The following is a 15,118-nucleotide window of genomic DNA, read 5'->3' on the forward strand; positions in this document are numbered from 1 at the left end:
AGTTGTCTAGCAGACACCATAAAATGTTCCTGTGGTTAGCCTGATCAAAGGATTGTTCTTCTCTGTGTGGGAGGGGGACTCCCTGTGGAGAGAGAGAGCTTCACACACACAGATAAGATCAGGTAGGAATTTACGATTGTAAATGCGTACCAGGGTTAAAACATACACTAACTGGCATGGCAGTATCAGTTAGGAAAAGTTTTAAATTTAACTCGAGCTGGAATTTGGAAATAACAGCAAGGTAAAAACTTCACAGTGTTTTGGTCACTATGGCGAAAATGCTCTTATGCTGATATGCGTTGGCAGTATCAGCTGATTCTCACTCACTCTTGAAGTATCACACGGCCGGTGGCACTGATGTGATAGTTTAAAGACAATGGAATCACCAACTTTGCTTCTAGTTGCATTGAATGGGTGTCATTCGAATGCTAATGTTTCACTGCAGGGCAGTGACTTGGAAACGTCAGCTGGAGCAGCAACTCCAGTGTAACTCAAAGGACTTATTTACTCACACACTGTCTCTCAATTTTGATTCAGTTGTGAATAAAATAATTTTCACCACATCGCACTTTTGTAAGTACGGCTGGATGTCTACTGCGGTAGCAGGAAGACAATGGTGGATGTGAAAGCTTTGGGAGATTTCACACCGGAATCAGAGATTTTTGGTTTGTACCAAAGTACGCTGATATTAATATTGCACACATATGAATGAAAGTCGACTTTGCTATGCCCTCGGGCGGGGCGCCATTATGTTGGGACCATTATGTAGCCCGGACACGTGGCACCATTATGTAGGGGCCACTATTTCATATGGATCACTATTTATGTTTTGGTTGGCTATCGATAATGATTAATAATTATCAAAGATAGTTATTAATAATGTTGTTGAAATGTAATCTGATCAGTATCAGAACCTCGGAGCTCCACCTGTCTTAACAGGAAATGATAGCCAATTCAGTTCTATCAGTCTCATAAGATATACTAAACAGTTCATCAGGAATTTGAATTAATAGTTAAATTAATTACAATTACCAGAATTAACAGTAAAGCTTGAAGGAATTTGGAGTTCTTGACACAGAAGAGGTCGACATTTCATTCACCTTTGTGCTCATTAATAAAACAGCAAGTATAATTCCAAAAATATATTTATTTACAATGAAAACAAATAAACACTGATTCTAACTATTTATATACAGCTGGGTGTGTGTGTGTGTGTGTGTGTGTGTGTGTGTGTGTGTGTGTGTGTGTGTGTGTGTGTGTGTGTGTGTGTGTGTGTGTGTGTGTGTGTGTGTGTGTGTGTGTGTGTGTGTGTGTGTGTGTGTGTGTGTGGCGAGAGAAAGAGAGAGAGAGAGTTGGAAGAAGTGTGTGTGTGAGACGTGTGATGGTACTACAAAACAAGATGGCGGATCACAAGAAACTCCATTCAGATGGAGGTTATCAGAGAACAGGAAGTCTGTCCTGGGTCTCCACCATGGGCTGATAGCAAAAGAACAATAGAAGCTAGCTGTAGCATCTGCTTCTGGTGTGTCCCTGCTAAAGGACCAATTCTAGAATGACTTGATGTGAATGAGACTTGTTTTGTAAAACGTCAGGAGTCGTCAGATGGTGTTCAGTTACTGTGTGATGTTGTCTTTGATGTGATATGTGTAGGATTGTGAGTTAACTAGTTAGTAAAGCAAAGATTAGCATGCAGACCCTGTGTCTGTGGCAGAGCTAACGTTGGTTTACAGGTTGATAACTGCTCCTAATATCATTATCTATAGAACTCAATCACTGTAACAGAATCAACACATCTTCATAAAGTTAAACAGTTCTATCATAGCATCAGGTTTAACTAATCTCAGGTAAAGCCCAGTTGTTGTTCCCACTTCCTTGAAGGAGTTCAGTTGTTGTCCTGCTGGAGGGAAGCTGGTGTCTTCTCCTGTAGTTAGCACCTCCTGCTAACTGTGGTTGCTGGTTCTGCAGGCTGAGGAGAAGAAGATGAAGTTGATGTTTCAGGAGTCCTTCTTTACAGCTCCTGGTTGTTCCTTTTGTCCAGACTGAGGAGCTGGTCGCTCAGGTCTGTGATGGTTTTCCTGCTGGTTGAGGAAAACACAAAGAAGTTCTGTGAGGTGTTGTTTCCCTGGTCCGTCCTGGAGGAACCGGTTGGTTTCCCTGGTTGATGGGAGATCAGACTCTGGGTGCTGGTCTCTGGATCAGGGGAAGGTCTGACCCTCGTGGTCGGGTCAGCAGAATGTCCCCCCCTTCCCCACTCTAGGTGTGAAAGGCCATCACATTCCTGGGTCAGAATTCATGTCATGACTGCGTCTCATGACAAATGAATATTGTCTCTCCCCAGAAATGAACAAACTTTCTGTGGTCCTGCAGATCCCAACAGATCTCTGCTAAGCCAGATTTATTGTAAATGTCACACACAAACATGATAATGGCAGATATTGACTCCTACAAGACCACAGGCCAGTCATTTTCGACAATGAACATTGTGTGCACTGTCTCACACACACACAAACTCTCAGTTCAACCAAGTCCACAAACAAAAATTTTATTTACAATAGCGTTTTTTCTCTTACTTTGTATGTTGCTTAGTGGGACTTCTGGCACTCCTTGTCTTGAACCATCCTCTTCAAATCTGGCTTATATTCCGTTGTTGCCACTCAAAGCAATTCTTTCACATGGGTGTCAATCAGAACAGATCGATGCTTTGATTTGACATGTTTCAGGGTAGAAAACAGAGACTCGCAGACGTATGTTGACCCAAACATTGACAGTATCTTCAGCGCAGCCTGTTTGACATTGGGGTATTTTTCCATTGGCACACTTTTCCAGAACTCAATGGTCCCTTCCCTTAAAGCAGCTTTCAGTTGGTCCTCCTCACAAAGATCAATCATTTCCAACTCAGCCGCAGCCTCATCTGTGACTAGCGGGGCTTTCAAACAGTCCGTCTCCGCATTAAATGGGTCGACGAGGAACGTAATCTTTGGCCTTTTCAGTTGTAGATCACGGAACCGGGTCACAAAGCTTTCGTGCAGGTTTTCAACCAGTGTTGCACATCTGGCTCTTTGCTTATTCAGGGCGGCGCTGGTGACTTGCCCGCTGGCTTTTAACAGAGTGGGAAAATGCGTTAAATCTCCCTTTTGAATATGAGCCTTGAACAGCTTCAGTTTGTTGACAAACGCAAACACACTTTGCACCAGGTCAGGTAGCATTTTTTACTTACCCTGCAGGGTCAGGTTCAGTCTGTCCAAGTGACACAGCATGTCGACCAAAAAGGCCAGATCCATAATCCACTCGAGGTCCGAGAGTTCGGGATAGTCCTTGTCCTTCTCTTCCATGAACAGTTTCACGGCATCCAAAAGCTCAAAAAAGCGCGAGTACTTTGCCTTTTGACAGCCAGCTCACAGTGCAGTGCAGCGGCAGGTCACCTGGAAGCCCTTGGTCCAGCTCAGCGATGAGATTCCTGAATTGCCTGTGGTTAAGCGCATGCGTGCGGATGTAGTTGACCATTTCCATCACTGGCTTCATGACGTTGTCTAAATTCAGTGATTTAGACACGAGTTGCTCCCTGTGGATGATGCAGTGGAAATTCCAAAATGCGGGAAATGTTTGGTCAGCTTTGCACAGCCCCACAAGCCCGTTCACAGATCCGATCATGGCTGGCGCTCCATCCGTGGCTATTGCATTTAGTTTTGGTATGGGCAGATGTGCTTTCGCGAATGCAGCCATCATTGTTTCTTTCACATCTATGCCACATGTTCTGTCTTTTAATGGCACAATATCAAGGAGTTCTTCTTTGATCGCACAATCGTTTGACACAGACCGTGCAAATATTGCCAACTGAGGCTTGTCTTGTATGTCACAACTCTCATCCAATGCAACACTAAAATACTCACATTCTTGAAGGTCAGAGTGCAACTGTGTTTCAATAGCCGCGTTAATGTCCGATATTCTGCGTTCAACAGTGTGGCGGGACAGTTGGACGTCTGATATCATTTGTTTTAATTTGTCATTTTCAGGAGACAATATTTCAACAGCGTCGCTGAGGCATTTTTTCACGAACTCCCCTTCATTGTATCGCTATTTAGCCTGTGCAATGTTCAAAGCCAGTTGATAAGACGCAAGCGTTACGGTCTCGGAGTGCTTCGTAAATCTTTGGAAAAACTGTGTCTGCTTTTCTGCCTGACTTTTCAACGTTACCAACTTGTTTTTGCGAAGTTCAGTCCCTTTTGGAAATTCCTGGTCGTAGTTTGCGTAGAGTGAGCTGAAGTGCCGTTGAAGATTAGAAGCTTTAAAATGCGCTAGCGACGCCTGACATATGAGGCAGAATGGCTTGTCATTACGTTCAATAAAAAAATATGAACTCTCCCACTCTGTTAAAAATGTCCGGTGCTCATCTACATATTTTCGTTTTGCGGTGCTTTTTTTCCCTGTCATTTTGAGAGCACACAAAATTACTCGAAAGATCTATTTTCATCTCACACACATGCGCGTTTGACGTCACTCAAACCGGCTTCCTGGTCAGGTTGCCATATAGGGAATGAATGGCAGCGCCAGCGCCGAGCATTTTTGACGCCTGTCATGTGAGCCCCTTAAGAGCCGCATGAAACCAGCCTCGCGAGCCGCTGGTTGGCCACCCCTGGTCCAGGGCTTTGTGGAGAGTCCGGATGTATGCAGCAGCGGTTAAGCGTGACCTGGAGGACCTGCACCTCATGGGAGGAAACACGCTCATTCAATATGCTGGTGATCTTCTGCTCGCCTCACCAACACCTGAGGACAGTAGAACTGATTCCATCTTGCTTCTGAAAAGACTGGCACAGTGTGGTCATCATGTGTCGTTGGCCAAACTTCAGTTTGTTGGCCTCAAGTTCCACATGTGGGCCGTGTGTTGAGGGATGGACAGAGGCTTCTGTACCCCGAGAGTGAAACTTCTCACCAATATGTCACCACCAGCAACCAAGAAGGACATGTTATCGTTCCTCGCAATGGAAACTACTGTCGTCACTGGAGTTTTGAGTATGCAGCTATGGATTGTGTGTTGAGAGCTGCTACTCTGAGTGCTGCTCCGAGAGAGGTGGAGTGGACCGCCGGGATGAAAGATGCTTTTCAGAGGCTCAAGCAGGCGTTGAGTTCAGCTCCAGCGCTTGGCTTGCCGGACGACCATCAGCCGTTCATCTCCATGTGCATGAAAAGGAGGGTGTTGCTACTGGAATGTTGGTGCAGAAGCATGGTGCGCATTACCGTCCTGTGGCGTATTACTCCTCACGTCTCTCCCCACTTGTCCTCGGCATGCCTAGATGTTTGAGATTAGTGGCTGCTGTTGCCACTTTGATTGATAAATCTTCAGATTGTACTTGCACACGATTGTGTAGTTCATGTGTCACAAGTAGACTTGCACATCTTGAATACTTCTGCTGCCCAGATACTCAATTTCTTTTCACACAACCTGTGAATCTGGAATAAATAAATAAATAAATTCAGTTTTATTTTAATGATATCTTTAGATGAGCAAAACTGTGTAAATGGGGTGTGCACAAGGCCGGGAGGGGATGGCTTGTGGATTCACCCTAGTATTTGTCCTGTTTGTTTATGTCTCAGCAGGAGATTGGATTTCAAATTACTCTGAAAAAAAAATAAAAATACAAAATTTTAAATACTTAACTTAAATTGCAATGTAGATTTGGTTAATCTACATTGCAATTTATGGTGGATGGCACCATAAATGGTTTTCCTGTTGGGACCATGAACATGAAAATACAATTCCTACACTTAGGAATTGTATTTTACAAAATAAATGAAAGACATATTGTTACTGATAATGGATAAAATACAATTACATTATGTCACGGATCACGGACAGGACCCAAGTGCAGGACTCTGGAGGCAGGTTGAGTTCAAAACAAGTCTTTTATTAACGACGCCTGTACAGACTGATGAATCGCAGGTTGTTCCTCGACCTGAGGAGCGTAGCCGACTTGAACTCTGACATACTGGACCGGACGGACGAGACATTAATGACAAACAAACCAACACTGAACAAACACAGACAGGACATATATAGGGCAGGGTGATCACAGAAAGTGGCCACAGGTGTGGTGCTGGACAGCCCAGACCTATGGCCCGCCCACTCTTAAAGGAGACCTCAGCCTACCTCCTGACACATTAGACTTAAACAGTCTCAATCCGCAGGTTTAGTTAAAAGAACAAACAGAAGACATTTTGATTACTACTTAATAATTCTGAATACAATATTAAGAAAGAGATCCTGTGGTCTCATAAACAATTTATATCAAAGACCTGAAGTAAAAAAGTCCAATAATAAATCATCAGATGTAATATAACCAGACCACCACCAGGACATTACATTCAAACTCCAAATTTAGTGATTTACCTAAACTTTCTACAGTGGAAAAATAAGTGTGCGAACAAAGTTAATCAACCAATGAATAAACCAAAAATAAATAAATAAATAGCTAGTCTGACTGTTTTATACATGTTAAAAGTCAAACTACTCTGAGGGACCGAGCCATTCCCTTTGAATTCAAATAATGAGAATTAAAACTGTAGATGCATCCTGAAATGTCGTCTCACCCTCAGTAGTCTCCAATGTTTGTGGTACGAAGTGAACACTGCCTGATAACAAGGTTCAGGACACATTGTGGTTCTCTGCAGATTGATGCGAGGCGTCGGAAATCAAGGAGTCTGACCTCCTGACAAGATAATGTTCTTTGTAGAAGAAACGTCTGGAGGGAGACACTGACAGAGGAAAGTAGAAGGCATGTGGTGATCCAACTAGAGATGATTTATGTGTCCATATAGAATAGAAGATTAAATAGAAAACATTTTAAATTGTACTGTGAAATTTAAGATTATTTACTGTTCTGTCCTCCATGTGTGGCTCCTGGGCCAATGTCAGGTTTAGGTTATAGACATTTATTAAATCTGCAAGAAAGAACAAGACAACAAGGGTGATGTTTACTCGCGAGGAGAATGAACAGGAGGTGCCCAAGTTACACCTCCGACCCACTCTGAGCTCCCTGCCATTCTCCTGCGCTTTTATTTAGATTAAGAGATGGGAGGGTTTACACGATATGCAACACAGATAAAACACATTGCTATGCTAGACAGTTGTAGAGAATGTCAGTCTCCCCTGGAGGTGTGGGATGCTACCGAGACGTTAGCTGAGGCAAGGTTGCAGTGTTCTTGCTTATCAGCCTCCATCACAGTGCCCTGCCAAGGTAGAACACATGTTTATACAAAGTTAAACAACAGCGTCTGAGTGACGCTGCCAAATAAAGACAGAAGGAATAAGATTGAGATTAAGCATGAATATGGCAACTATATATAAAAACACTCTGACAGCCAACATGGAGGAAAAGGAGGGAGAAAAGAGATCATTGTCCAGTGAGATGGTTTGTTGTTGTCAATGGCAAATATTAAAACTACATGTTTTTGTATGTTAGTTGGCAAATCGTCAATTTGTTTGTATTTGTTTATTGTTTATTTGTCAGTTTTGTTTGTTTGTTTGTTTGTTTGTTTGGGTAGAATCAACAATATAGATGCTATAAGAAGCCATTTCAGCATCTGCATTGGGGTAATGGAGCCTGATCACCCTGTTGGGAATCACAATCCTGATTGTCTGAACTATTTCCTGGTGCGAAGCCAAAAGAAATAAATGATCCAAAACCAGGACAAACACAACGAACATTTGAAGGAAAATTTAGAGTCAGTGTGGATGTGACGGGACTCCAGTGTGAGTTCCTAACTTTCATAGTGAGCCATGTGGCTATTTCAATAAATCAAGAAAATACAGACGACCTTACAAGGGACTGATGACTATGTGACTACGTATGTGTTAAAACTAACAGACATTTTGAGGAAGTTTCATCTGCAGGTATCCAGGAGACTGCTGAAGCCTGGAGAGGAACCAACTGAACCACTTCACGTGGATGATGATGTATTAATCAAGTCTCTATCTGAGTTTTTGTTTCCCAGACAGAAAGCTCCATACCAGGTGCTGAACGTGACGAGAACCGCTCTGAAAAGGAGGGAAGAGCAGAGTGGGTACATGCGACACGGTGCTGCTCGTCACCCCAGACCACCACCTCACTGGCAGACCAAGCCGGCTCCGACCCACTTGAAGGAGGACGGAGAGCCTTCAGACCAGTAGTAGGATGGGGGTCCATCATCCTACTGCTGACATGTTTCACATGATGGCATTGTTATGTAGTGTTACAACTGTATTGTCACTTTGATGAGTTCAATGTACTCATTGCATAGCATTGTAACGTTGTACTGTTTCTCTGGGTCACTCAGGTGCAGAGGGGACCAGCTCTTTTACTCTTTCCCAGGTTGGCCGCGGGGAAGGTGAGGTTTGGGCTGGATCCTCGGCTCAAAGTCTCTGGGGTGCATTCTCGGTGACTTTCCAACTGATTTGGTAAACATCTGCACATTCTTGTGTGTATAGTTGTGTTGGAAGGGCTGGTTCATGTACCTCGGAGGGGCTGTGAGTCAAGGGGGACTTTGTGTGACCATTACATTCAAAGCAAAGAAAGAAAAATGAGATGCAACAAAGAGTGTGTTTTGCCGGAGCAAAATGTGATGTCATCATGAATGTTGTAAGTGTGAATGTGAATGCATTATTCCATCTTATATGCTAAAGTCTCCATCTTGTATGTGTAATAGATGTGTAATGGTAGTAGTGTTGATCTCACGATCAAAAGGAGGGATTTGTTATAGAAAATCTGACCTCCATGTGTGGAGTCTGACTTCTCACAGACGTCTCCTGTTCTCGTCCCCCCCGGGACACTACTGATAATAAGCTAATCAGGATTGTTTTTATTGCTGTCTACGATGACGTCTCAGAACCATCTCTGGGCCCAGAGCCTTGAAGGAATGTGATGAGGACGATACAGCTTTATATACGGAAGAGGGGAGTGTGCAGGGAAGGAGGGTCAGGATGTGTGTGAGGATGTTTGTGGAATGTGTCTTTGTCTGTCAGGTGTGGGAGCGCTCCGGCTTTACGTCTGAATAAATTCCCCTCTTAGCATCTCACCCTGTGTCTCACTGCATCTTTCCAAACCTCCGGCCGTCACTGAAGAGCAGAAATGATCCACTACTACGAGGAAGTCAGGAGAACAAAAGAACATAATGCAGGAGCTGCTTTGGTTTTACAACATGAACTGACCAGCGTGATGAGGTCAATTCAACTTTACAGATTTTGCAGCACACACATTTTATCATGCACACAGCACAGGAGCAGAGTAGTAAAACTCTATATTTTCTCTCTGACATCGACAAAACAGCTATTTTCTCCACTATTAACAATCAATAAAGCAACAAGCTGCATTAAACATGAGAAATGTATTGTAATGAAGCAACCTGGACTTAAAAATGCTATGAAACAGATATAAAATGTGACTATATTTCACATTTATGGTTTCTAAAGGGTATGTTTTGCTTCCTTGTAGTTTACATTGGCATCATGCGTTGAAACCTCTTCTGGCTATAGGGTCATCCCAAATAATCCAGTGGGCTTCTGTGTTCAATCCATCCATTCACACCCATCAGGATGTCACTGTGGATGTTTCTGCATTGAAAAAAAGATCTATATATCTTGATAACTGCATACAGAATAGCTTCCCCACATAATGAAATCATCTCCTTAGATTGAGACTTCCATATACCAACTCACTTGCAGTGTGTGCAGTCCTCTCTGCTGGAAGGTGTGACACAGAGGAAGGTGAAGGCGGAGTGGCCTTGTGGTGACGACTGGTGACGCCCTCTACCTGCAGCTGGAGGTGCAGCTCCAGGCGTTTCCCCGCTGTCAGATCAGCCAGGGAGGTTTTCCTCTGGAACGGTCTGAGTGCCTTCACCCTGTAGCAGGGCGTCGCAGCACACGCTCTCCACAATGAGGGGACCCTCACTTCTCTTTCCAGGGAGCACAGCAGGGGGCCTGCAAAGCAAAGCCATCATGGCTCCACGTGTCCGCACACACAATTCTTTGCTTGTCATGAAAACATTAAGACGATGGGGAAGGAGAAGCACATGCACCAGGATGTGGAACTGTGGCAGCCATACAGGCTGTGTCTTCCTCCATCAGAAGCCCGAGGCCTTTCCCTCTCCAGCGTCCCTCCAGCTTCCCTGCAGTGTTCAGTGTCTGTCACTGTATTCAGACATCTGAAATGTTCCTGTTCTAGGTCATCAGACCCTCCACAGAGAGGAAAACCACAACCTGAGCCATCAGTCAACCAATTATTGATTCATTGACACAAACAGAAGCACCTGTTCAGTCAGTGATCTGCTGGAAGAGCATCCAAACACTTTGTTTCTTTCATTGTCTTTTAATTCACACGTTCACAGAACTAAGAAAAAGCCACACAGAGATATTTTAATCCTGTCCTGTCAGTGTTTTCTATCGTCAAATTCATGTCCTGTGCTCTCTTGACTTTCCACTTCCTGTTTCAGGCTTGTGGTGTTCATCGTTGGCACTTTGCTGGACGAGCCGCTGGCCGATCGTCAGACTCAACATTGCCTCTATATGTCCTGATGTTGGGAACATCTGGCCTGAGCGTCATCCCCACCAGGAGCCTGGTGCTGTTGTACAGACATCCTCACAAACACCAGCGATCAGCGGCAGGACTGAGGTCGACACGCCTCGCAGCCAAAAAACATGTTTTCACACTTTACACTAAATAAAACCTCGAGAAAATGCAGTCAATACAACCTTTATTAGATTTATTTTCTAAATGTACCAAAACCGTGGCTTGTGTTGCATTGATGAAATGAAAGGAATTAATTTTATTCATTTTAGTTTTACTTAAATCTTTTAGTAATAAATCTGCTTTAACTCAATAGTTTAGCCATCATTGCTGTTTTGTCCATTTCAACTGTCATTTTCAACAATGGAGGGGAATTGCTTTGTCTTTTAAATCAGTTTTGTCATTTGAACTCAAAACATTTGCTCATAGCTGTAGGGTGCAGACTTTGACACTAGAGGGAGACAAACACTTTACTGACAGGTTATGAGCTAATAAAACTAGTTGGTATTGGCAGGTTACTGACAGGTTATGAGCTAATAAAACTAGTTGGTATTGGCAGGTTACTGGCAGGTTATGAGCTAATAAAACTAGTTGGTATTGGCAGGTTACTGGCAGGTTATGAGCTAATAAAACTAGTTGGTATTGGCAGGTTACTGGCAGGTTATGAGCTAATAAAACTAGTTGGTATTGGCAGGTTACTGGCAGGTTATGAGCTAATAAAACTAGTTGGTATTGGCAGGTTACTGACAGGTTATGAGCTAATAAAACTAGTTGGTATTGGCAGGTTACTGGCAGGTTATGAGCTAATAAAACTAGTTGGTATTGGCAGGTTACTGGCAGGTTATGAGCTAATAAAACTAGTTGGTATTGGCAGGTTACTGGCAGGTTATGAGCTAATAAAACTAGTTGGTATTGGCAGGTTACTGGCAGGTTATGAGCTAATAAAACTAGTTGGTATTGGCAGGTTACTGACAGGTTATGAGCTAATAAAACTAGTTGGTATTGGCAGGTTACTGGCAGGTTATGAGCTAATAAAACTAGTTGGTATTGGCAGGTTACTGGCAGGTTATGACCTAATAAAACTAGTTGGTATTGGCAAGTTACTGGCAGGTTATGAGCTAATAAAACTAGTTGGTATTAGCAGGTTACTGGCAGGTTTTGAGCTAATAAAACTAGTTGGTATTGGCAGGTTACTGGCAGGTTATGAGCTAATAAAACTAGTTGGTATTGGCAGGTTACTGGCAGGTTATGAGCTAATAAAACTAGTTGGTATTAGCAGGTTACTGGCAGGTTAGGAGCTAATAAAACTAGTTGGTATTGGCAGGTTACTGACAGGTTATGAGCTAATAAAACTAGTTGGTATTGGCAGGTTACTGGCAGGTTATGAGCTAATAAAACTAGTTGGTATTGGCAGGTTACTGGCAGGTTGTGAGCTAATAAAACTAGTTGGTATTAGCAGGTTACTGGCAGGTTATGAGCTAATAAAACTAGTTGGTATTGGCAGGTTACTGACAGGTTATGAGCTAATAAAACTAGTTGGTACTAGCAGGTTACTGGCAGGTTATGATCTAATAAAACTAGTTGGTATTGGCAGGTTACTGGCAGGTTATGAGCTAATAAAACTAGTTGGTATTGGCAGGTTACTGGCAGGTTATGAGCTAATAAAACTAGTTGGTATTGGCAGGTTACTAAAGGGCTAAAAAAGTAGTTTTATGCAGTTTTCTGCACCAAAAGGAACTATTTTATTTTTCCCAAACATGAAACCTTGTTCAACAATGTTTCCCTTAATAAAATCTGTCAAAGGGGTATTTGCCCTCATCGGCTGGCCCCTGGAATTGACACTTTGTTGAGTTTTGCGCTGTTGACAAGCGAACCCTCTCCGGGAGGTCATGACTAGAGAGGAATGTTGAAGTGATGGACGAAGAGGAACATGTTCTCTATTCTCTCGGTCCACAGTTAATGCTGTGCTTTCATATTGTGTTGGTGCTGCTTTTGAAGGGATTTTCAACACACAATTATCTAATACATAGACATACAGTAGAGCCTCTACTGGATTGCGTATGTCTACACAGTAGACACATTATAGTAGAACTTTTACCATATGGTGTGTAAACTAGAGGTTCACACGTATTGTGAACGATCTACTGGCATATGTCGAGGCTGTCGGCTTGTTGGAGCAGACATATTGTGACATATTGCTCCGGGGAGGTGATGGAGGCCGGGGTGGAGCGATGGTTTTGACTCTCGGAGAACATGACAATTCCACACAGGAAGGCTCCTGCCGGGAGCTACACCGAGACCTTATTTATTAATTCTTTTAAACTGGGACCTTCTGGCTGTGGACTCTGGATTCAGGACGTGGTGAATGGAACATGTATTAACGTATCGTAGTAATTTGTTGTTTATCGTCTCCCACTTTATACACACATTGTGGACTGTGTGATGTAATGCAACAGACCACAACGCGCCTTGACGTCATGCTGGGAAATTAATCGTTAAGAAGAATTGATCACATTTAAGGTATACAATTCCCATGGAATTGCTCAATTGGAACCGGTTCTAAGTCAGAACCGGTTTTCGATTACCATCCCTCACGGTTGCCATGGTGCCCGGCTGTCGCACGGTCCTGAGACTAGTCCCCGATGATCAGAACAACACTGGACAATATTACTGTAAGTTCACCTGTACGATTGTTTTATTTCAATTACAAAAGTCAAGTACTATTGTAGGTATGTGACAAAACGCACATTCAGTGCAGTCATTTTCTCTGCATCCCGCTGCTGCTGGTGTATTTGTGTTGCGCGGAGGGCATGCTGGGAAAAGCTCCAGTTTGATTGTTTACATTGGTAATTCTGTGGGAATTCTTGCTCGCTGCCGCATCGATTTCAGATTGTTCAGATCACATTTTTTAGATCAGATCAGATTATTCAGATTGATCGAAGAAATTGAACATTTATGTGCAATCCAACTGCTGTACACTCTCTCCTGGTGAGATGAGAACATTCCAAAGTAAAATGAGATGATTTACTATGTTCCAATGAAAAAAATGATGAAGTTTCATTGAGATCTGACTATCAGGAAAACTTTCATATGACCTGGAGACATCTTTAGATGTCATAAACTAGCCTGAAGGAAACTTCAGTGCAGGATAGAAGCTGGAGATAAAACAGGCTTCAATGATGCTTCTTCGGTTGGTTAAAAAATGTTTAATATCGAATAAGATGACATCAACAAAATCAAAAAGCTGATGACATGACAGGGTGAGAAAAGCGACTTCCAAAATATATATATACAAAATTCCCCTCTCGCCCTCCGCAGGCGGTCACCTGTTTTTCTATTCCAAGCTCGGGTCCTCTACCAGAGGCCTGGGAGCTTGAGGGTCCTGGTCCTCTACCAGAGGCCTGGGAGCTTGAGGGTCCTGGTCCTCTACCAGAGGCCTGGGAGCTTGAGGGTCCTGGTCCTCTACCAGAGGCCTGGGAGCTTGAGGGTCCTGGTCCTCTACTAGAGGCCTGGGAGCTTGAGGGTCCTGGTCCTCTACCAGAGGCCTGGGAGCTTGAGGGTCCTGCGCAGTGTCTTTGCTGTTCCAAGTACTGCACTTTTCTGGACTGAGATGTCCGAGGTTGTTCCAGGGATCTGATGTAGCCACTCCTCCAGTTTGGGGGTCACTGCCCCGAGGGCACTACTGTCACCTTCACCTTCCAAGCCTCTCCAGCTCCTCTCTGAGCCCTTGGTATTTCTCAAGTTTCTCATGTTCCTTCTTTCTGATGTTCCCATCACTTGGTATTGCTACATCCACCACCACGGCTTTCCTCTGCCCTTTATCAACCACCACGATGTCTGGTTGGTTCACCATTACCATCCTGTCTGTCTGTATCTGGAAGTCCCACAGGATCTTGGCTGGGTCATTCTCCACCACCTTTGGGGGGTCTCCCACTGTGACCTTGGGGTTTCCAGACCATACTCCGCACAGATGTTTGGGTACACTATGACAGCCACTTGGTTATGGCGTTCCATGTATGCTTTCCCAGCCAGCATCTTGCACCCTGCAGTTCTGTGCTGGATGGTCTCAGGTGCCTCTTTGCACAGTCTACACCTTGGGTCTTGTCTGGTGTGGTAGATCTGGGCTTCTATGGCTCTGGTGCTCAGAGCCTGCTCCTGTGCAGCCAGGATGAGGGCCTCTGTGCTGTCCTGTAGGCCAGCCCTCTCTAGCCATTGGTAGGACTTCTTGAGATCAGCCCCTTCAGTTATGTTCCGGTGGTACATCCCATGTAGGGGCTTGTCCTCCCATGATGGTCCCTCTTCCAGCACCTCTTCATCTCGCCATTGTTTGACACTTTCGTTGAGTATGTCATCCGTTGGAGCCCTGTCCTTGATGTACGTAAGGAGCTTGGATGTTTCATCCTGGATAGTGGCTCTCACGCTCACTAGTCCTCGGCCTCCTTCCTTACGGCTAGCATACAGTCTCAAGGTGCTGGATTTGGGATGGAACCCACCATGCATGGTGAGGAGCTTTCGTGTTTTAACATCCGTGGTCTGTAGCAGTGGAACATTATATATCTAATTTTATCTTGTGCAATGTTTAA

The sequence above is a fragment of the Blennius ocellaris genome, assembly GCF_963422515.1.
Source record: "Blennius ocellaris genome assembly, chromosome: 21".
NCBI lineage: Eukaryota > Metazoa > Chordata > Actinopteri > Blenniiformes > Blenniidae > Blennius > Blennius ocellaris.